The sequence below is a fragment of the Taudactylus pleione genome, unplaced genomic scaffold, assembly GCF_031769625.1.
Source record: "Taudactylus pleione unplaced genomic scaffold, aTauple2 ptg000309l, whole genome shotgun sequence".
Taxonomy (NCBI): domain Eukaryota; kingdom Metazoa; phylum Chordata; class Amphibia; order Anura; family Myobatrachidae; genus Taudactylus; species Taudactylus pleione.
This window is the reverse complement of record NW_028284710.1, coordinates 6001530-6023283: the sequence shown is the minus strand read 5'-3', so window position 1 is coordinate 6023283 and position 21754 is coordinate 6001530. Positions and strand designations below refer to the sequence as shown.

The window sequence follows — 21754 nt, the reverse complement described above, 5'->3', positions numbered from 1 at the left end:
GTGTGTGTGTGTGTGTGTGTGTGTGTGTGTATGTATGTATATATATGTATGTAATATATGAGACAGAAATTCTACTGCTCCTCTAGCTCCCGCTGTCACTCCAGCCACATACCCCCTCTAGCCCCAGGTAACCTGTGTCCCCTCTAGCTCCCGCTGTCACTCCAGCCACATGCTCCCCATGTCCCCTCTAGCCCCTGATGTCACTCAAGCCTCATGCATCCTTTGTCTCTCCAATCACATGACCCATGTGTCCTCTCTAGTCCCCAGCGTCACTCTATCCAAATATCCCGTGTTCCCTCTAGCCCCCAATGTCATTCCAGCCAGATGCCTCCAGTGTCCTCTCTAACCTCCTGTATCCCCTTCAGTCCTATAAGGTATACAGCCACCAGTCAGTGATGATGTCCCTTCTGCTGTCACTAGAACTTGGGTCAGTTACTCTTGCCCAGCTTCTTCAGCACAGGTATTTGCTCTTGCCCACAGCTAGTATGAGCTGCACTCAAGGATGTCCATCAGGACGCCGATGTGACCCAGGCCAGCTCCCTGAAATGGTCCGGCGTTTTGGAACAGTCCGCCTGTCCCAGCGATGTGCGAATTGGAGCAGCAGCCACAGTATAGACTCCCCTGTTGCTCAGCAGTCCTGCCCCGCGTGTAAAGCAGACAGGAGTCACCCCAGCCCAGGGACGGATTAGAATGGAAAACCAGCCCAGGAAGTTTCTGAAAGCAGCCCTAATAGAGGTGTGGTTTGTTGAGGGCATGGTCTGTAGAGGGGGGGGTGGGATACTTCTTCCCCATAGGGCCTGAGTCGGAGGTAGTCACGTTCATCCTTGCATCTTTTGTTGCAGTGGCGTCTGGGACTTCATGCTAGTGCCGCTGCAAAGCCCTTCCCTGGGGTACACCGTATGTCTGAATGTGCAAGGACTGAGATCAACACTTTCAGTGTCTACAAACACTGCAATCATGCTTTTGTGAGTATACGCCACCATCGGTCGCACCATTAAACCCGGAAAGGTACCAATAATGTGATGGCAAAGTCAGCTTAATGAAAAGGGAGAACAATACATTGCGCAACCCATACAGCGCAATGTGTCATTCCATGCTGCATTTAGCAGCATGGTGTCATTCATTGCATCATCCCACAGCAGATGGGACGATGTCATGAACGACCCGGCATGCGAAAATGGGGGTACACACTATGCGATCTCAGATGCATGTCAGAACTATATGTCGTGCAGTGGATCGCATACCCAGCCTTTCAGATTGCCAGCACAAGAACGCTTCATTTAGGTAATTTGGCATATATACCGGAGGAAGGGATTGGAGTCCTGAAATAGAATGTATGTCTATGTACAAAGGTCCTATGCTAGCTACTTGTGTACCTTTTATTGTCTTATGTACCAGGTTACGGATGTGGTAAACCTGAGAAGACTTTCTGAGTCTTACACTGACAGGTAATTGTTGTTTTCCAATTGTGTTCGTGAATGCTACTTAAGCATACCTCCAAACTTTTTCCCCTGGGGAGTCGGGACTTGCGTTCGCCAGAAAAGGGGGCGTGATGTGACACGCCCCCATTTACATTACTAAGGGGTGTGCCCAGCATCTCCGAGATGCTGGGCTGCCCCCGGGCTTCCCCCTGTGCTGTGAATAGATGCTGTGTGCATGCACACAGCATCTTTTCTCGCTCTGCATTCCTGCTGCTCTGCTATGCAGAGCAGCGGTGTATGCTTTCCCCAACTTCCCCCCCAACCGCGGGACACTGTGGCCCACGGGCGGGACAGCGGGACAGTCCCAGAAAACGGGACTGTCCTGCTGAATGCGGGACAGTTGGGAGGTATGCTTAAGTGTCCACCAAACATAAAGTACAAGGTAAATTATATAACAGAACTACTAATAACATCAACAGGCACCTGCATTCTCTCACAGATCACAGTTACTAAACTATGCTAATACCTTCCAAAGCACAGCCGAGCATAGGGACGCCTACTGCTGCCTTCTCATATCCGTACAACGGTGTGCAACAGCATAAACATCGGTACTATCAACGCACATCAGGCATACACGCAGGATTTAAGGCAAGTCTGACCAGTCGCAAACACTGCAGCTCTCCTGACATGCAGAGAGCTCTCTTACTCTGAATGCAGTCGCAATGGCTAATATATGCACGCCCATAAAACGGAGTTCAAACGGTCAGCCAGGCCTGCATTTTTCTGATCACCCCCTCCCCCGTTACCTCCCCCAAATGCTGACAATCTGTCACTCACTTTGTGAATAGATCCTCTGTGCGAACATAATTGCTTTGCAATAACTGCATGTGCAATGCGGCATTTGGGCATGCAAAAAGTAAACAATTGGTCGTTCTTCGTAAATATCGGTATCGCGTCCTCTGCTGAATCAGGCCCACTAAGCAGTTTTTTACCCACCTTTTACAGGCAATGGCTGAGGATAGTACATTACACTGCACATAATATGTGAATGTAAAATCAGACATCTCATGGTATGGAAACTTTTACATATACAGTACATGTTAGAATGTAATTTAGCTGTTTTTATTATTTTATATCTAATGGTTCTGTAAGGCTAGTAACACATGGGTCCTTTAAGTGTTTGCATGTTTCAGCCACATGAGCTCCAGAATTTACATGTTGATGTGCATGTAAATTGTAAATACAGTTTCTTCGTACCTTGTCCTCCTGTCCTGTGAAAAGCAGGGAGCCAGGACAGTCAGTGTGGTGAGGAGGGAACGCAGAGGAGGCACAGCCACAGGCAGTGACTCAGCCGAGGAGCAGGAAGAGGAGAGCTAATCCGTGCAGCCCACTCTGAGCAAGGTGATAGGTTGGCTAGTCCCTAGGGAGGGGCCAACCAGGTGAATTAATGTCTGACAAGTCCGGCCCCAGCCCTCGATATGTGTGATGCCCGGCCCCCTCTCTCCCTGGCTGCCGCTGGATCAGTTGCTTTGTGGGTGGCCGCGTCACACAGTCAGCGCCTTTGCGTTATCACCGGCCGCTGCTCCGGCTTGAATGAGCCTCCTTCACGGCAGCCACAGTTATATGAATCGGTAAGGCATTGGGGGGGGGCATGGCCACAGTGTAAAGCACGGGTCCTGGCCCAGCAGGAAATGACCCAGTGGGCCAATCCGCGGCCAGTCCTCCTGGCTGCAGATCATATGACTTACTAAGCCTCTCAGACCAGCCTTGGCTTATTCCATCCCTACTGTTGATTGGTGTAGAATAAACTTTGCACGACACGCGAGTTAGCACCTCACCCATATCTCCAATTTGGACTCATCCTTTATTTTCTCCAGGATGTAGTGTAACTATGGCCTCATTTTGGCAATGTCTGCAGATTGATAGATTTTGACAAGTGAATGGTCAATTTGCTCCAACCTCATTTGCAGATCTTCGATCCCATTACTATTAGTCTTGTTAATTCTCAGTCCACTTCCAGTACCCCATGGTTTTTGTCCACATTAGAACGTCTTTGCATATAGTCAGTTGGATGCAAGGATAACATTTTGGCGTTATATCATTTCATTTAAGCCCCAGCTCCACCTGATTGGGAACCCCATGAATTGGCTTGGGAGGCTGACTTTACCATCCTGATTGTTGACAAGGGATGGTCCACCATTAGCTCTTGAAAGGCCAAAACTTAGATTAGTGTTGCCATACAAGAAACCTGCTATAAAGGTTACTCTAGATCAGTGATTTTCAACTCGAGGCACACTACACAAGAGTTTAAATCTGCCAAGGCATACTATCCGGCTATGTGGAGTGACCAATGAAAAAACAAATACTGGCTCCCACATGAAAATATACACACATATTTGCCTCCACAGGAATAACACACACTACATAGGCCTCCACAGAAATAAAACACACTACATTGGCCTCCTCAGGAATAAAACACACTACAATGGTCTCAGGAATAAAACCCACTACAGTACAAGCACGCTGAGCTGACCACCATGGCACACTTGACAACCGCTCACGGCACACTAGTGTGCCACGGCACAGTGGTTGAAAAACGCTGCTGTAGATGGTACTTGGTGCTGTCCAACTACCACTCGTTCCTGTTGTAGGCAATGCACAGAGGAGGGTATGTTTTATAACACGTGGTAGTCTTGCCCCATCATCGGCCCCTATTGGCACCAGGTGTGGGGGCCTGATCTAAATGGATCCTTGAGATCCACAACGAGAGCCTGAAGAGTGTGTATATCGCCCCTGGTGGCTGGTGTCGATGTTTGATGCATCACGGAGGAAGGGGAAGTATGTGAAGGGGATGGGGAAGTGGTCTGTTTGCTTTGACGAAGGAAGTATTGAGTAATATCTTGTGTCCCTTCTTTTTTAGCTCTAGTTGCAGAGCAGAGTGCATGAAAAATATAAAATGTACAAAACTGGTCAATGTGAATACGATACCCACAGAGACGGCAGTAAGCCCTGGGTTCGGAATAATGAGGTTTAGGAGTGCATCTACAGATGGGAAGCAGCCATGCTTAAAGAAATTCCAGGAACCTGCATAATATCCACTGTGAAAAATACAGTCAGGTCCATAAATATTGGGACATTGACAGAATTTTCATATTTTGTCCTCTATTCACCACCACAATGGCTTTGAAATGAAACAAACAAGATGTGATTTAACTGCAGACTTTCAGATTTAATTTGAGGGTAATTACATCCAAATCAGGTGAACGGTGTAGGAATTACAACGGTTTCTATATGTGCCTCCCACTTTTAAAGGGGCCAAAAGTAATGGGACAAACTAAACAATCCTAAATCTAACTTTCACTTTTTAATACTTTGTTGCAAATCCTTTGCAGGCAATTACAACCTGAAGTCTGGAATGCATAGACATCACCAGACGCTGGGTTTCATCCCTGGTGATGCTCTGCCAGGCCTCTACTGCAAATGTCTTCAGTTCCTGCTTGTTCTTGGGGCATTTTCCCTTCAGTTTTGTCTTCATCAAGTGAAATGCATGCTCAATCGGATTCAGGTCAGGGAATTTACTTGGCCATTGCAAAACATTCCACTTTTTAGCCTTAAAAAACTCTTTGGTTGCTTTTGCAGTATGCTTCAGGTCATTGTCCATCTGCACTGTGAAGCACTGTCCAATGAGTTCTGAAGCATTTGACTGAATATGAGCATATAATTTTGCCTGAAACACTTCAGAATTCATTCTGCTGCTTTTGTCAGCAGTCACATCATCAATAAATACAAGGGAACCAGTTCCATTGGCAGCCATACATGCCCACGCCATGACACTACCACCACCATGCTTCACTGATGAGGTGGTATGTTTTGGGTCATGAACAGTTCCTTCCCTTCTCTTCCCATCACTCTGGTACAAGTTGATCTTTGTCTCATCTGTCCATATGATGTTGTTCCAGAACTGTAATGGCTTTTTTAGATGTTGTTTGGCAAACTCTAATCTGGTCTTCCTGTTTTTTTGGCTCACCAATGGTTTGCATCTTGTGATGAACCCTCTATATTCACTCTTGTGAAGTCTTCTCTTGATTGTTGACTTTGACACATATACATCTACCTCCTGGAGAGTGTTCTTGATTTGGCCAACTGTTGTGAAGGGGTTTTTCTTCACCAGGGAAATAATTCTTTTGTCATCCACCACAGTTGTTTTCCGTGGTCTTCCGGGTCTTTTGGTGTTGCTGAGCTCTCCGATGTGTTCTTTCTTTTTAAGAATGTTCCAAACAGTTGATTTGGCCACACCTAATATTTTTGCTATCTCTCTGATGGGTTTGTTTTGATTTTTCAGCCTAATGATGGCTTGCTTCACTGATAGTGACAGCTCTTTGGATCTCATATTGAGAGTTGACAGCAACTGATTCCAAATGCAAATGTCACACCTAGAATCAACTCCAGACCTTTTACCTGCTTAATTGATAATGAAATAATGAGGGAATAGCCCACACCTGTCCATGAAATAGCTTTTGAGTTGATAGTCCCATTACTTTTGGCCCCTTAAAAAGTGGGAGGCACATATTGAAACTGTTGTAATTCCTACACCGTTCACCTGATTTGGATGTAATTACCCTCAAATTAAATCTGAAAGTCTGCAATTAAAGCACATCTTGCTTGTTTCATCTCAAAACCATTGTGGTGGTGAATAGAGGCCAAAATCTGAAAATTCTGTCAATGTCCCAATATTTATGGACCTGACTGTATAAGCTGTAGGTCAGGAACAATGGTGACTAGAGGCCTGATTCATCAATTATGCAAGCAATCGGCCGATTGTTGCAATCTGCGTATGCATCACAGTGCGCAAACTAGCCACTGCGATATGCCGACCCATCGCAGAGGGATTGACAGGAAGTGCCGTTTTTGGGTGGTGATGGGGGGTGGTCGGAGAAACACAGACATGCCAGTGCGTTTCAATGCCGTTGCAGGGGCGTGCATAAATTATCCACTGCAATGCACTAAACAGCCTGAGGTCTCATAGCGTGCGATGAGGTTAGCAATTTCTGAGTAAGGTTAGGGTTTGTGCAAGTGTGTGTGAGGCTGCGATAGTACTCAATTGTACAGATGGTTTTGCAGTCTTGCTAAACATTACGGATGTGAGTAAGGTAAGGTGGACGTCCCTATGTAGTGCTATGATGGCATTGCGATCACAATGGATTAGCATACTATCACAGTTGAACGTCGTGCGTAATCGCAGTTGCGATCCGTAGTGAATCAGGCCTGCATGTTCAGAAGAAGTACAGCTTAATAGACAACCAAAAGTTCCCACTGTCGTCACTAGGTGGCACTGTGGTATCAGAAAATAAACTAGCTCTTGCAAGCCTGGAAGTGCCATACACACAGTATTGTAAATAGAGAAACAGTCCCCAGAGATGAATGTTCTCACAACACCCAGAGTTATATTGCTGAAGTTAGCAGCAGACATTCCTTGTGGAATCTTTAAAGAGGCAAAACATGAGGATCCCCAGCCTCAACAGCTGTGGTAGTGCATGGAGACCAGGGCTGTAACTAGGGTGGTGAGACCTGTGCCATGGCATAGGGCACTGCAGGGCAGGGGGCACTGTCTGGGCAAATCAATATTCTGTCTATTATCAATCTCACTTGTAGCTTCCTCTTCTTTTATCCCAAGCATCTCCTGGCCTCCCCTATCTCTTCCCTGGCCTTTCCCCATGAGGCCAGGGCCCTTTTTCATCCCTATTTGAAAAATTATGTGGGGGGGGAGCGCCAATGCTCAAAAAGTCTAGTTATGGCTCTGATAGGGACTACTAGAAATAATCCCTTGGGGTCTTCTAGTATAGCAGTGCAGCTCTAGGGTAGCATCTAGATAACCTTAACCGAGCGGACCCTGAAGCCATCAGTTACTGTACAACGTCATTCCTTCCTATCCACGTGGACATAGAGGGGGAATATAAACCTGTGGCGATTCAAGTGAGCCACCGAGCCCAAAGTGTAGCAAGCCCACAAGGAGACAAATTTCTTCTTTTGGTGGCCTTTATGTCCATGGAACTGCACTCAAGTCACTTCCAGGTCCTTAGGATGAAGTGGAAATAGGCTCACCTGCAGCCCTAGAGATAGTCATAAGGTCAAGGGTGAGATTTGCCTGTACTCACAGCTCCAACTGCTTGGTGACTGCATGGGGGGAAGTCTGCTGTCAGCAGAGCCTCCAGGGTATGTGCAGCGTGTCCAAGGCAGGTCCAGCATGCACACAGTACCGGATGAGGAGATGCGTGTATTGGGGAGGCTTCTGGGTAACAAATCCAGCTGCCAGTGGTGTGAGATGGGAGATCTCTGATGGATAGCAATTGTAATATTTGTGGTAATTATCTTGGTATAGTGTCAGTGGTGCAGTATTAGGTGCTTGAATCAGGGTCCACACATAACCTTTTAGGTAATAAATAAAAGAAATGTGCTTTACTGTCCGCATAGAAATAAAATAACAAGCGCCTAGTCCCCATTCAGGGCACTCACTTCTTCGCCCCTGACTAACCATGGGCAGCTAGTCTGCAAAATAAGTCCAAAAAGTCAGTCTAAAACTCTGCTTCCTGCAGACTAACACTGGGCTAATTAGCCTGGCCTGGCTTAGCCTCTGGCTTCTCAATTGTCAGCTGTCCTGACATAGGCTCCGTCCTGGTCTTTAGGTGGCTGGCTGGCTGGCTGCAATAGGCTCACAGTTGCATTCTCAACTTCACAGTCTTTTAGAATTTTAGGGTTCTCCTTACCTCCTGTAGGTCTGAACCCCGGCTTCCTAGCCACCAGTGGCTTCCCAGCACACCCTGGTCTCCAATTGCAGTCTCACCTGGACTGTCTGACTGCTCCAGCCCCACCTGGGCTCTGTGCAAAGGGCAGCCATTAGGTGAGCTAACACCTGTCTTTTCTTCCCTGTGTGGCTGGATCTCTCCAGCCCTACTTAGAATCCATGGCTCACTGTTGCCATCTTTGGTGATACTGCCACACAATGTATAACCATGATGCTTAGCAATGCTATAGGGGCATCATACTGTTTCATAGCAATAGATAAATATGGTACATAACATACATATATGCAACTGCAGCTAACAATGTATAACTGTAGTACAAACTAATTTTGAATTAGGGCATAATACTGAAACACATGTATTACCGTAATATATAACAATGTGAAATGGAGACATAATACTGCTGGAGATAACTAAATATAACTGTGCAGGGGCGGATTGGGCATTACATTTTGCGGGGAAAATCCCGGTGGGCCGATTGGTTGTGGGGCCGCTTGTAATTTGAGGCCCCGCCCCCCGATTTGCATCACTAAGCCGGCTCCTGTGTGTTTTACACAAGGAGCCCGGTTGCCTATCAGTACTGCCTGGCCGCGTGCCTGAGCCTCTCTCGCGAGAAGAGAGGCCAGCAGCCTGTGAAAGCCCCACAAAGTGTATAGTCGGCGTCAACAAGGAGGAGTGAGGTGAAGTGGCGTGGGACCGCAGATGACAGTGTGGCCGCGGTGAGGGTAAGTTGCTGCGGGGATGGGGGGCCGGTTAGAGCAGTCAGCCTGATCACATCCTCTCCACTCTCCCCTCCCCAGGCTGTGAAGTGTCATGTTTAAGTTTCATTTCACAGCCTGGGGAGGGGGCAGAGTGGAGAGGAGACAATCGGGTTTGGCTGCAGTCTAGGGGGTGATAATCTGTCTGTGGAGGAGGGGGTGTCTGATATACTAGGGGTGGAGATGATCTGTCTGTGGGGGAGGGGGGTCTGCTGTATTAGGGGCGGGGGAGATGATGATCTGTCTGGGGGAGGGGGGTCTGCTATACTAAGGGCGGAGGAGATGATCTGTCTGGGAAGGGGGGTCTGCTTTTCTAGGGGTGGGGGAGATGATCTGTCTGGGGGAGGGGGGTCTGCTATACTAAGGGCTGGGGAGATGATCTGTCTGGGGATGGGGGTCTGCTAACTTAGGGGTGGGGGAGATGATCTGTCTGGGGGAGTGGGAGTCTGCTATACTAAGGGCGGGGGAGATGATGATCTGTCTGGGGATGGGGGTCTGCTACATTAGGGGTGGGGGAGATGATCTGTCTGGGGGAGGGGGGGTCTGCTATACTAAGGGCGGGGGAAATGATGATCTGTCTGTGGAGACGAGGGGGTTTGATCTGTCTGTGGGGAGGGAGGATATTCTGTGCTTAGGGGAGATGATCTGTGTGTGAGAAAGAAGGGCTATTCTGTGCTAGGGCAGGAGGATGCCACTGAGGAGACGCAGGATGATGGCGCTCGGGAGACACAGGAGGATGGCACTGTGGGTGGATGGTGCCGGAGTGAATTGGGGGTGGCACTGGAGAGGTGCAGGGTGATAGCGCTGAATAAACACACGAGAGGGGATAGGTTGGAGACACACCAAGGCGGTGGTGCTGGAGACACACATATAGGACGGTAGGAACGCTGATACTATTAGAAGAAAACACTGGGGCACATTAATCTTCAGTAAGATAACAATTCTAATGTAGCCATATTCTGATGTAAATGGAACCAAAGGAAAAAATATATTTTATTAATATAAAATTGTTTGATATGGGAAACCCACATTTATTATCTGGTTGAACCTCTGTTGCATGATAATAACATTGGTTTTATTGGGACACATACAGATGGCTTCCAGACCATGGGATCTCGTGCATGAATAGCATATACCAACTCAAGACACTGCCTGTCCAGGGAGGATCAATTTCTTCAGAGATTCCCCGTTGCAGAGAAATCATATAGGTAAGAAAATACTCATTCACATGCTTGATGTTCTTAGTCACTGGAGAGAGGGACTGTGGGCATACCCATCAGCTCCTGGAGCGGTAGGCATGCCCCCAGTATGACTATGACTGAAACAGGGGGAGTGGCTTGTGGGCATGGTGTTTTGCACTAGACCACACCACTTTTCACGAGGCCACACCCACTTTTTCGGCGCACACTGAGAGCCACTTTCACAGATTTTTCCAGGGCCACTTTCAATTCCCAATCCGCCCCTGATAACTGGGATACATAACAGTGCTGTCAACATACTTAGTACTGCAGCAATACGAATGTATAACCATGATAAATAATAATACTAAAGAGGGAAGTAATACTGTGGCAGATAACCATGTATTACCATGAAACATAACAATATTATATGTTTTTCAATACTGCATCAGACAGCAATGTACAGTATTACCATGAACAGTTTAAATAGCTATATAATACTGCATCAAATAACCCTGAGAAATAACAATGTTAATTATTTAATAATGTGGCTGACAACAATGTATAACAGTGATAAATAACTTTTTTAAATAAAGGAGTAATACTGTATCAGAGACCAATGCATAGTACAGTCAGGTGCATAAATATTGGGACATTGACAGAAGTTTCATATTTTGGCCTCTATTCACCACCACAATGGCTTTGAAATGAAACAAACAAGATGTGCTTTAACTGCAGACTTTCAGATTTAATTTGAGGGTAATTACATCCAAATCAGGTGAACGGTGTAGGAATTACAACGGTTTCTATATGTGCCTCCCACTTTTTAAGGGGCCAAAAGTAATGGGACTATCAACTCAAAAGCTATTTCATGGACAGGTGTGGGCTATTCCCTCGTTATTTCATTATCAATTAAGCAGGTAAAAGGTCTGGCGTTGATTCTAGGTGTGACATTTGCATTTGGAATCAGGTGCTGGCGACTCTCAATATGAGATCCAAAGAGCTGTCATTATCAGTGAAGCAAGCCATCATTAGGCTGAAAAATCAAAACAAACCCATCAGAGAGATAGCAAAAACATTAGGTGTGGCCAAATCAACTGTTTGGAACATTCTTAAAAAGAAAGAACGCACTGGAGAGCTCAGCAACACTAAAAGACCCAGAAGACTACGGAAAACAACTGTGGTGGATGACAGAAGAATTATTTCCCTGGTGAAGAAAAATCCCTTCACAACAGTTGGCCAAATCAAGAACACTCCCCAGGAGGTCAAAGTCAACAATCAAGAGAAGACTTCACAAGAGTGAATATAGAGGGTTCATCACAAGATGTAAACCATTGGTGAGCCACAAAAACAGGAAGACCAGATTAGAGTTTGCCAAACAACATCTAAAAAAGCCTAGAACAACATCCTATGGACAGATGAGACAAATATCAACTTGTACCAGAGTGATGGGAAGAGAAGTGTATGGAGAAGGAAAGGAAGTGCTCATGATCCAAAACATACCACCTCATTAGTGAAGCATGGTGGTGGTAGTGTCACAGCGTGGGCATGTATGGCTGCCATTGGAACTGGTTCCCTTGTATTTATTGATGATGTGACTACTGACAAAAGCTTCAGAATGAATTCTGAAGTGTTTCGGGCAATATTATATGCTCATATTCAGTCAAATGCTTCAGAACTCATTGGACGGCGCTTCACAGTGCATATGGACAATGACCTGAAGCATACTGCAAAAGCAACCAAAGAGTTTTTTAAGGCTAGTGGAATGTTATGCAATGGCCAAGTCAATCCCCTGACCAGAATCCGATTGAGCATGCATTTCACTTGATGAAGACAAAACTGAAGGGAAAATGCCCCAAGAACAAGTTGGAACTGAAGACATTTGCAGTAGAGGCCTGACAGAGCATCACCAGGGATGAAACCCAGCGTCTGGTGACATCTATGCGTTCCAGACTTCAGGCTGTAATTTCCTGCAAAGGATTTGCAACAAAGTATCAAAAAGTGAAAGTTAAATTTAGGATTGTTTAGTTTGTCCCATTACTTTTGGCCCCTTAAAAAGTGGGAGGCACATATAGAAACCGTTGTAATTCCTACTCGTTCACCCGATTTGGATGTAATTACCCTCAAATTAAATCTGAAAGTCTGCAGTTAAAGCACATCTTGTTTGTTTCATTTCAAAGCCATTGTGGTGGTGAATAGAGGTCAAAATATGAAAATTCTGTCAATGTCCCAATATTTATGCACCTGACTGTATAATTATGTTATATTACAATGTTATATACATGTGCAGAACGGTTCTGCAATCTCACGCGCAGACTGGCAGCATACTGTCATTGATTGACAGTCTGGTGCCATTTGTGAGCGGAGGGTGTGGTGACAGCCCCCGGTTCCCGAAACGGAGGCGTGTCACCACCGTTGGGGGGAGGGAAGAGACAAGGATCTGTCGGCTGACGGAGATTTCCTAGCCTCTTTCTCTCATCTGCGGCAGCCGGCTTGCGTGACCCCATGGGTCACTTAGCCAGCCACTGTTCCCGCAGATTATCTGGTGCTGCGTTGTACAATGCAGCTCGGATACATGCAGGAGACGTGATGTCTCCTGCTGCATGACCATAATTGCAAGGACGGAGTTGCAAAAGTCTTTCATTTAGAGAAACATAATAACAGACTCAGAAAAATAGGAAGTATCTGGGCCCTAATACACAGACATGCATCCTTTTCTCAAGTTAGACACACCAAAACTCTGCATCATACACATAAAGAACATGCGGTTACCACTGACTCCCAGCAATTGCTGTTAGTAAAGCAGGTAAACGTAGTAAGCCGATCTGTACTTTATATTATAACATGACAGCCCAGCACACACTCACCAGGCAGGCACAGGAACCCTGGAAGAGCTGTACATTTCCGGCAGCTATTTTTCTCTCCAGCACCTCATACAGCAACACAAACTCATTCTCATGGTAGAGGCCCTGAAAGCTGCCACAAGATATAACCAGACAAGGCAACCAATCTTCCCGTAATATGCCCAGTATACAAACCCATTGCTATTCTAGTGTCTGTAGAGTCAACTTCTGGCTCTTGTCTCCACCCCAGAATATCAAGAGGGCTATTCCAGACACAACGGTTTTGTCCGGATGGAAAAAATAATCATTTTTTTTTTCCATGGAGTGTTTGTAGTCAAACGGAGAAATGCATGCATGCTTTCAGACTACACGAAAACGGCACAGTCACCGTGTTACAACTGTGAATTACAAGGACAACTGCCGTGCACAGCCTTCAGTTTTAAAGATTCAAAAGAGATTGAAAAACACACAGCATTAACATTACACATGGCACAAAACCGTTGCACTGTAAAAAAAACCTGACTTTTTTTTCTGTCCGGCAAAGCCGTTGTGTCTGAAATAACCCAAAGGGTTTCACCAAGCCAGGTCGTCCAGAGCATGGGGCAGGCTATCACACTGCGGCATTTCAGGAAACAACTTTTTAAAAGTGCAATGGAAATAGGGGCATCCGTTCACATTACACCTGTATATTACACAAGTCAGCAATGGCAGCACTTCTGAGAGCACAAATACGTGCTGTTTTCAACAGGATTTAGGCAGTGGGAGCAGCAGATTCCTTAGCACACACCACTGGCTACGTTACTGTGTGGGACCGAGATGCTGCTGTGTCACGACCAGGGTTTCTCAGCATGGTAGTCGACGGGTAATACCTGTGAGGACGATATGGCGAGGGACGTCTGGCGGTGGCACTGGTGCCTGGCGGGGAGCATTGGCTGTGCGTGGTTCCATGTGGGCATACTGTCACTCTGGTCTGGTTACGCCTGGTGGTGCTTCTGTTCCGTTCTGGCATGGGCGCCGCCATCTTGTCTCCGGTCAGGTGACTTAGTTGCCCTATCCTGTTGTGTCACATGCTCCTCTCTGACCACTCATGGCTGAGCTCTGGGGATTTAAGGGAGTTCAGAGCTCCCTTGCATTGCCAGTGCAACGTGTATCTCAGCCTAGCTGAGAGGGAGTTCTCTGTGCTTATCCTGTTCCTGTGAATTCGCTGTCTGCCTGTCAGCTCCTAGCTTCCGCTGGACTACCCCGCTTCCTCCATCACCCTTGCCCATACCTAAGTGCCTGAGCCTGCTGACATCCTGCTCATTTGCCTTAGTTCACTACCTGCATACCTGGCTTATTATTTCCTGCATCACTACCTGCATACCTGCTTGATCATTTTCAGTCTCACTACCTGGACAGCTCTAATTTTTTCTACTTGGACATTAACCCATTGCTCCCACCACAGAACTCTTGTGCACATTTATATATTCCTGGACTTTTATTTACTGCCATAGTTTATGTCTACTCAAGCACATATTAAAAAACCTAGTTTTTTATTCAAACCCGCTTCTGTGATCACTCCTGCTACCACCCCAGGTCCACAAACAGCCCAGAACATAACAGTTTTGCACTGGCCCCATGGATCCGGCCACGGAACAGGAGTCTGGAGCAGATTTTTTCCGAAGTATTGCTGGCCGTTTGGAAGGCCTGGAGGCTATGCAGCACCAAGTGACTCGGTTCCTGCAGGAGATGACTAAACAACAGAATTTAATTCAGAGCATAGCAACTCGCTTGGAAAGTGTGGAGACTATACAGCGACAGATGGCACAGTTTGTGCAAGACATTGCTCACCACCTGGATACTGTACAAGCTACTTCAACGGCTCCTAGTGTGCTTGCAGCTACTCCTGTCCCCACTCCTGTGATTTCTTCATCTGTATCTACTCCTCGTTTGCATCTTCCCACACCTGATAAGTTTGATGGTGCTCCAAAACTGTGTCGTGGATTTCTCAATCAGTGCGATGTGCACTTTACTTTGCAACCCTCTAATTTTCCTGCTCCTAGAACCAAAGTGGCTTACATTGTGTCCTTGTTATCCGGCTCCGCCCTAGAATGGGTTTCTCTGCTCTGGGAGCATTCAGATCCGCTTCTGGACAATTACCCAGAGTTCCTAGCAACATTCAGGATGATTTTTGACGAGCCTGGAAGAACTTCCTCTGCTTCCTCCAGTATTGTGAAGTTAAAACAAGGGACCCGTCCTGTCAGCCAGTACGTCATTCAGTTTCAGACTTTGGCATCTGAACTCAAGTGGAATGAAGAAGCCTTGACATTGGCCTTTTGGCAAGGTCTATCAGATCGTTTAAAGGATGATCTAGTGACTCGTGAATTACCCTCTAGTCTTAGTGATCTCATTTCCCTTTGTAATAAAGTTGATATACGCTTTAGAGAGCGCCAAGATGAAAAACACAGAGCTAAGCGTTTCCCTTCCCCTACCCGTCCCACTCCCTCCCTTTCCGAGGAAGAACCCATGCAGGTAAATCATACCCGTCTCTCTAATGAAGAACGACAGAGACGCTTTAAAGAGAACCTTTGTCTATACTGTGGAGACTCGGGCCGCCTGGTGGCTTCCTGTACCCGCAAGCCGGGGAGCGTCCCGTTTCTAGCTAGTTCTGGGTGCACTCAGCTAGGAGCAATTCTTCCGTCCTCTAAACGTATTGACTCTGTGTTGTCCATAGCCTTAGACATTAATTCTAGCCCTGTGTTTGTGTCTGCCCTTTTGGACTCCGGGGCAGCGGGGAATTTCATGTCATCTCGGTTGGCAGATAAATTACAAATTCCCTGCAAGACCTTGGATCATTCTGTCTCCTGGACCTCTATTGATGGTAAATCTCTTTGTAATGGAACTGTGTCTAAGAGAACTCAACCTGTTATAGTTCATGTTGGAGACCTCCATGTTGAACACATCAGTTTCTTCATTATACCCAAGACTTCCCATGAAGTTATACTCGGATACCCATGGCTGTGTAAGCACAACCCCAGAATTGATTGGAACACTATGCAGGTTCAGTCATGGAGTGTGGAATGTCAAGTGTCTTGCCTTCCGAAGACTGATGCCTTGTCACGGTCATTATCCCCTGATAGCGGTCTAGAAACACTACGGAATACACCCATGCTTGGGGCAAAAGTTTTGACAGCTATACAACTACAACCGCCTGTTGGGAAGTCCTTTGTAGCCCCAGGAGGGGTGACTCCAAAGCCTCAACCCCAGAGGATGTCTCTAAGGTCTCAACATCAAAGGAGGTCTCCAGAGTCTCAGCCCCTTAAGGAATTTCTGAGTGTCCAGCCCCAGGATGGGGTTTTCAGCCCCATACCTCAAGAGGATGTTTCAAGTTTTGTTCCCCAGGAGGGGATTTCAAATCTAGCACCCCAGGAAGGGGCCTCAAGTCTCGTACCCCAGGAGGGGTTTTCAGTTTCCAGTTCCTGTTCCTGTTGGGCCAAAGCTGAGGCTGTCCACACTTCCAGTCCTGTCAACAAGTTCACTTGGCTCACCCTGTAAAGCCTAGAAGGTGTCCTGAGGCCACCCATAAAGGGGGGGTACTGTCACGACCAGGGTTTCTCAGCATGGTAGTCGATGGGTAATACCTGTGAGGACGCTATGGCGAGAGGCGTCTGGCGGTGGCACTGGTGCCTGGTGGGGAGCATTGGCTGTGTGTGGTTCCATGTGGGCATACTGTCACTCTGGTCTGGTTAGGCCTGGTGGTGCTTCTGTTCCATTCTGGCATGGGCGCCTCCATCTTGTCTCCGGTCAGGTGACTTAGTTGCCCTATCCTGTTGTGTCACATGCTCCTCTCTGACCAGTCACGGCTGAGCACTGGGGATTTAAGGGAGTTCAGAGCTCCCTTGCATTGCCAGTGCAACGTGTATCTCAGCCTAGCTGAGAGGGAGTTCTCTGTGCTTATCCTGTTCCTGTGAATTCACTGTCTGCCTGTCAGCTCCTAGCTTCTGTTGGACTACCCCGCTTCCTCCATCACCCTTGCCCATACCTGAGTGCCTGAGCCTGCTGACATCCTGCTCATTTGCCTTAGTTCACTACCTGCATACCTGGCTTATTATTTCCTACATCACTACCTGCATACCTGCTTGATCATTTTCAGTCTCACTACCTGCACACCTGGACAGCTCTAATTGTTTCTACTTGGACATTAACCCATTGCTCCCACCACAGAACTCTTGTGCACATTTATATATTCCTGGACTTTTATTTACTGCCATAGTTTATGTCTACTCAAGCACATATTAAAAAACCTAGTTTTTTATTCAAAACCACTTCTGTGATCGCTCCTGCTACCACCCCGGGTCCACAAACAACCCAGAACATAACATGCTGGAGTTAGACTTCCACTGCGATGGATGGAGTGAAGTGCATGTGGGATTGATGTATCCAGCATTGAAAAGAATGGAGAAGTGGACCAGTAGAGAAGTTGTCCATAGCAACAAATCACCATCTACCTACAGTATGATTTCAGTATAAAGCATACTTGATAAATGCTACCTCAAAGCTGTTTGGTTGCTAAGGAGAACTTCTCCACTGGTCCACTTATCCACTCTTTTCACTGCTTGATACATCAATCCCTATAACAGAGGTGTGGCAGGCTACACAAGCCACTTAGGAAGAGTTGGGAGGAGGTACACATGGTACAGAGCAGCGTTGGCTGCAGTGGGTGGCTCTTCAGCAGGTGGGGAATGTGCAACCGAGGAGGAAGTTAAGAGAATCCTCCTATAGGGGATACAGTAATGAGCACAAATCTGGTGGTGGTGGTAACGAAGCCCTAATGAGGATGAATAAATGGGAGGCCACCATGGAGCTGAAGGGAAACGCTGCCATCCAGTATGGCCACCGAGCCACAACAACACCCTTACACCCAAAACTCAAAACTTTAATATTGAACGAAATACATTTCAATAAGTTTTATATAACTGTGCACAGTAAAATAAAAAATTGGAATAGCTTCAAAGACAAATAAGAAGTTTATTTCTAAATACAGGGCAATAACAAAAAAACTTTTATACTTTGGAACATGCTTTGGAATAAGTAATCAATTTTTTCACTTAATAATATCAGAACAGCTGAATAATACACATCTCACTGGTGATATTGGCTGACAGCAGTGACAGGACTCTTACTTCACAGGCCAATCTTAATCACTCCCTCTGCTGTTTTTGCCAGTTCACATATGATGAACACTGCACTGAAAGCCCGGACTCAGGCTTATGGTTACATATTCAATAAATGAAAAAAAAAATATTTTAAATATATATATATACAGTATATATTAAAAATTTTTTTTACAGGTATGTACATATATATATTTTCTTATACACATGCCTATATACACAGTTGAGTCACATTATTAGGACCACCTCCTACATTTGACGTCGGCGAGCACGACCAAGACTTCCAAGTACTTCCCTGGCCCCCTAATTCTCCGGACTTGACTCCAATTGAGCATCTGTGGGATCGCTTCGATCATTGTGTTTGCTCTATGGATACTCCACCACACACCCCCAGCAGCTGTGGGATGCACTGCAGTCAGCATGGCTCCAGATACCTGTGCTAACTTACCAGCACCTTATTGAGTCACTCCGAGTCCATCTAGCTGCTGTCCGCACTGCATACGGCGGTTACTCTGGCTATTAGCTGGTGGTCATAATAATGTGACTCGACTGTGTATATAAATACACATATATTATTATTATTTACATTTATCGAGGGATAAAATAATTTTAAGAAAAAAATGAATTTTATTCATGTCCGTCCCATGATAGCGATAGTGTCTGGGTGACATTATCACTGCTTCCTTGTTATATAGATTTCCCAATGCTAAGCATGAGGAAAACTTCACCAGAGACCCCCAGTGATAGTTATTGCTGGCAATACTTGGAGATAGTCACTGCTGGCCTTTAATAAATAGGAATAAACCTTGTTTTCAGCAAAATGAAAGAGGTAGGGCTTTTTGAGATTTTAGAAATAGAGGACCTGATTCAGACACGCTCGCTAAGGCGCGATCGCTCGCTCTGAGCGATTTTCGCCCATCTGCACATGCGTATAATTCGCAGTGCGCGTACGCAAGCCATTCGTTGCGATCTAATTTTGGTAGCTCGTAAGCCACTATCAGGTCATTGCTTTGAGTGACAGATAGTGCCGTTTGTGGGTGGTAACAGGGAAAGGTGCTTGTGAATGGGGGAGTGGATGTGTGAACGCAGATGTGTCTGGCCGCCAAAACGCCGTTTAAAGAGTGTGCATAATTAGCAAAGTAGCGTCATTGTACATGTCACCTGCATGTATTTCAGCCAGCGCTGATCGCTGTGCTTGTGGCAAGCTAAGGCAACCCCAAGGGCTGCGAGCAGCTCCGATGGCTCACAGTGGTCCCGATTAATCCTTCATTTCCCGGAGATGTCGTGTGTTGCGAGTGGCAAGAGGGCGTCTTCAGACATATGCGAGCGCACTTTGCCGTAGCTCGCTAAAACATAGTGCGTCCTTGCGCAATGCAGTGCAAGCTCTTAATTTAAATATCCGGCCCCTTTTTGCCAGCGAGCGATCGCATCTTGCGAGTGGGTCTGAATGAGCTCCAGAGTCCTAAAACTTTGTCATTCTTAGCAATATGGAATTCAGAGGAAACATTGTCATGAATAGATATGACTAAGAAAAACCTCTACCAAATATATTGCAAGAGGAGAGCATGGAGTAAGAAATCATTTATTTATTAACATTTATTTATACATCAACAGTCAACTCTGTCCGTCGCCTCATGCTCAAGCGGGCAAAAAATGGAAATTCTGAATCTCGTGGGCTACAATGGCCAATGCCATCTGAAGATGGTTTTAACTGCCAGAGCTTGGTAAATTTGCCAGTTAAGCCGTCCCCTTAGAATTCTATGGGGGCTGCTATTGCGAAAGTAAACAGAGGGACAGATGATATATTGAAGATATCTACTGCAGTTTACCCTACTTACATATTGGAGATGCATTTGGGGTATATCCCACAAAATATCATTGATAAATGTGCCCAATAAATATGATGGAGGTATTGCCAAGGCTTGGCAAAGCAGAGATGTCCCTGAAACTGGTTCACTCACTTGTATCCATGATGTGGCTACGTGGGGAACAAGAACATTATTTTTCCATATTCGAAGGATGAAAAGTATTTTTAGTGCTGAATTCAAATGTGTTTGTGAAATTTCCTATCAGGTAAGCTTTTTGAGTGAGATGCATTTCTTTTTTTTTTTTATGAATCTATATGTTTACATACATAAAATCGGATCAAAAAGACAAACTTATAAAAAGTAGCTTTGTTTGATTTTCTGCTGTACTTTGCCTCAAGAATGTTTCTCAGTCAGCAGTAGTCAGCCAGCAAATTGGGGCACCTTCTGCCTTGGTAACACTTTTCCGTGTTAGAAAAGTCCAGACACAACGCTCACTGGGACCTATTTATCAAAGTGTATTTGAGGTATAATCCCCAAAAGGGGTTTACCTCAAATACTAAGTATCCCCCGTATGTATTAAGGAGGGACCGAAGCAGGTATCTCCGATACCTGCTGTGATCCCTCCATTACCGCTGACAGCCGCATGCCCCATAGATTTCTATAGGGGGATGCAATGCTGGCAAATTTACCAATATCCGGAATGTGATGCATTCCAGATATTGGCCCGGCAGTTAATGCCATCTGAAGATGACGTTGGCCATTGTAGCCTATGGGCTACACCGCGCACTATGAGCCAGCGGAGGGATCCGCCGGAACCCTCCCCACCTATGGCGGATGTGCATGTGCAGTCCCGGGACTGCGCATGCACAGCACCCCCTGCACTGGCCGGCAGCTCTCCAGAGACATCGCAGGGATGGAGCCCGTGTCCCTGCATGTCCCAGATGATACATCCGGCCGATAGGATTGCTTTTTGCAATGCGATCAGGGGCGTTACTGGCATGCCCTGATCGCATTGCAAAAGTGATCATTGATAAATGGGCCCCACTGTGTTAGTTGCTCACTACACACATGTTTTTTTTTTAAAGTCAAAGTGAGAGTCCAAGAAATTAATCATTAATTACTTTTTGCACGCCATTGCTTTGTAAGACATACTGTATGAAGGTCACACACACCTTCAGAATAGTTTTTGGCTTTGTGATTCCCCCAAAAGTTCGATCTAACAATATTCTGATCTGAGGGCCTACAAAATTGCCTTCTTTAATCTTGGCGTCAATGATCTGGGGAAACTTTTTGTGAATCCAGATTGCGTTTTAACCATCACTTTAACAAAGTTTTTCGTAAGTATACGCTTAATGTGGAGGAAGGCACACTTTATCAGTGACCTGTTCACAACAATTTTCATTTAGTGCTTAGAGTGTGCATCTGCATTTAAATTTTCCTGCATGGTACTACAAGTCTCAGCATGGTAGCACCTCTTATATTTTTTTTAAACTAGGGTGTGCAGTCTAAGCTCCCCACCCTTACTCTAAATTTGTATATATGATGTACACTTAAAGGTTGAGACTCATTCTACTTGGAATTAGGACCCCTCCCACCTGCCCTTAGGTGACTTTAATCACACTGGTTCTTACATTTATGTCTACATATTACAATGGGCATTATTACAGGTAAGTCCTAGATACATTAATCTAATTTGTTAGTATTAGGGATGTTAGGGTCCCATCTGATGGGGTTCACCTTGACTTTTTGGATTTTTGCACAAACACATACTAAGAACCTGACTTATATAGTAC

General features: G+C 45.9%; 1 protein-coding gene across 2 annotated transcripts in view; it reads left to right on the top strand.

The window, feature by feature from the left end:
- The first annotated feature begins 913 nt into the window (after positions 1-913).
- Positions 914-21754, top strand: part of AHRR (aryl hydrocarbon receptor repressor) — a 459962-nt gene continuing 439121 nt past the window's right edge. For both annotated transcript variants that reach the window (XM_088442311.1, XM_088442309.1), the window contains exons 1-2: positions 914-965; positions 10073-10187. The gene's annotated coding sequence lies outside the window, so the exon portion shown is untranslated. The remainder of the gene's footprint in view (positions 966-10072; positions 10188-21754) is intronic.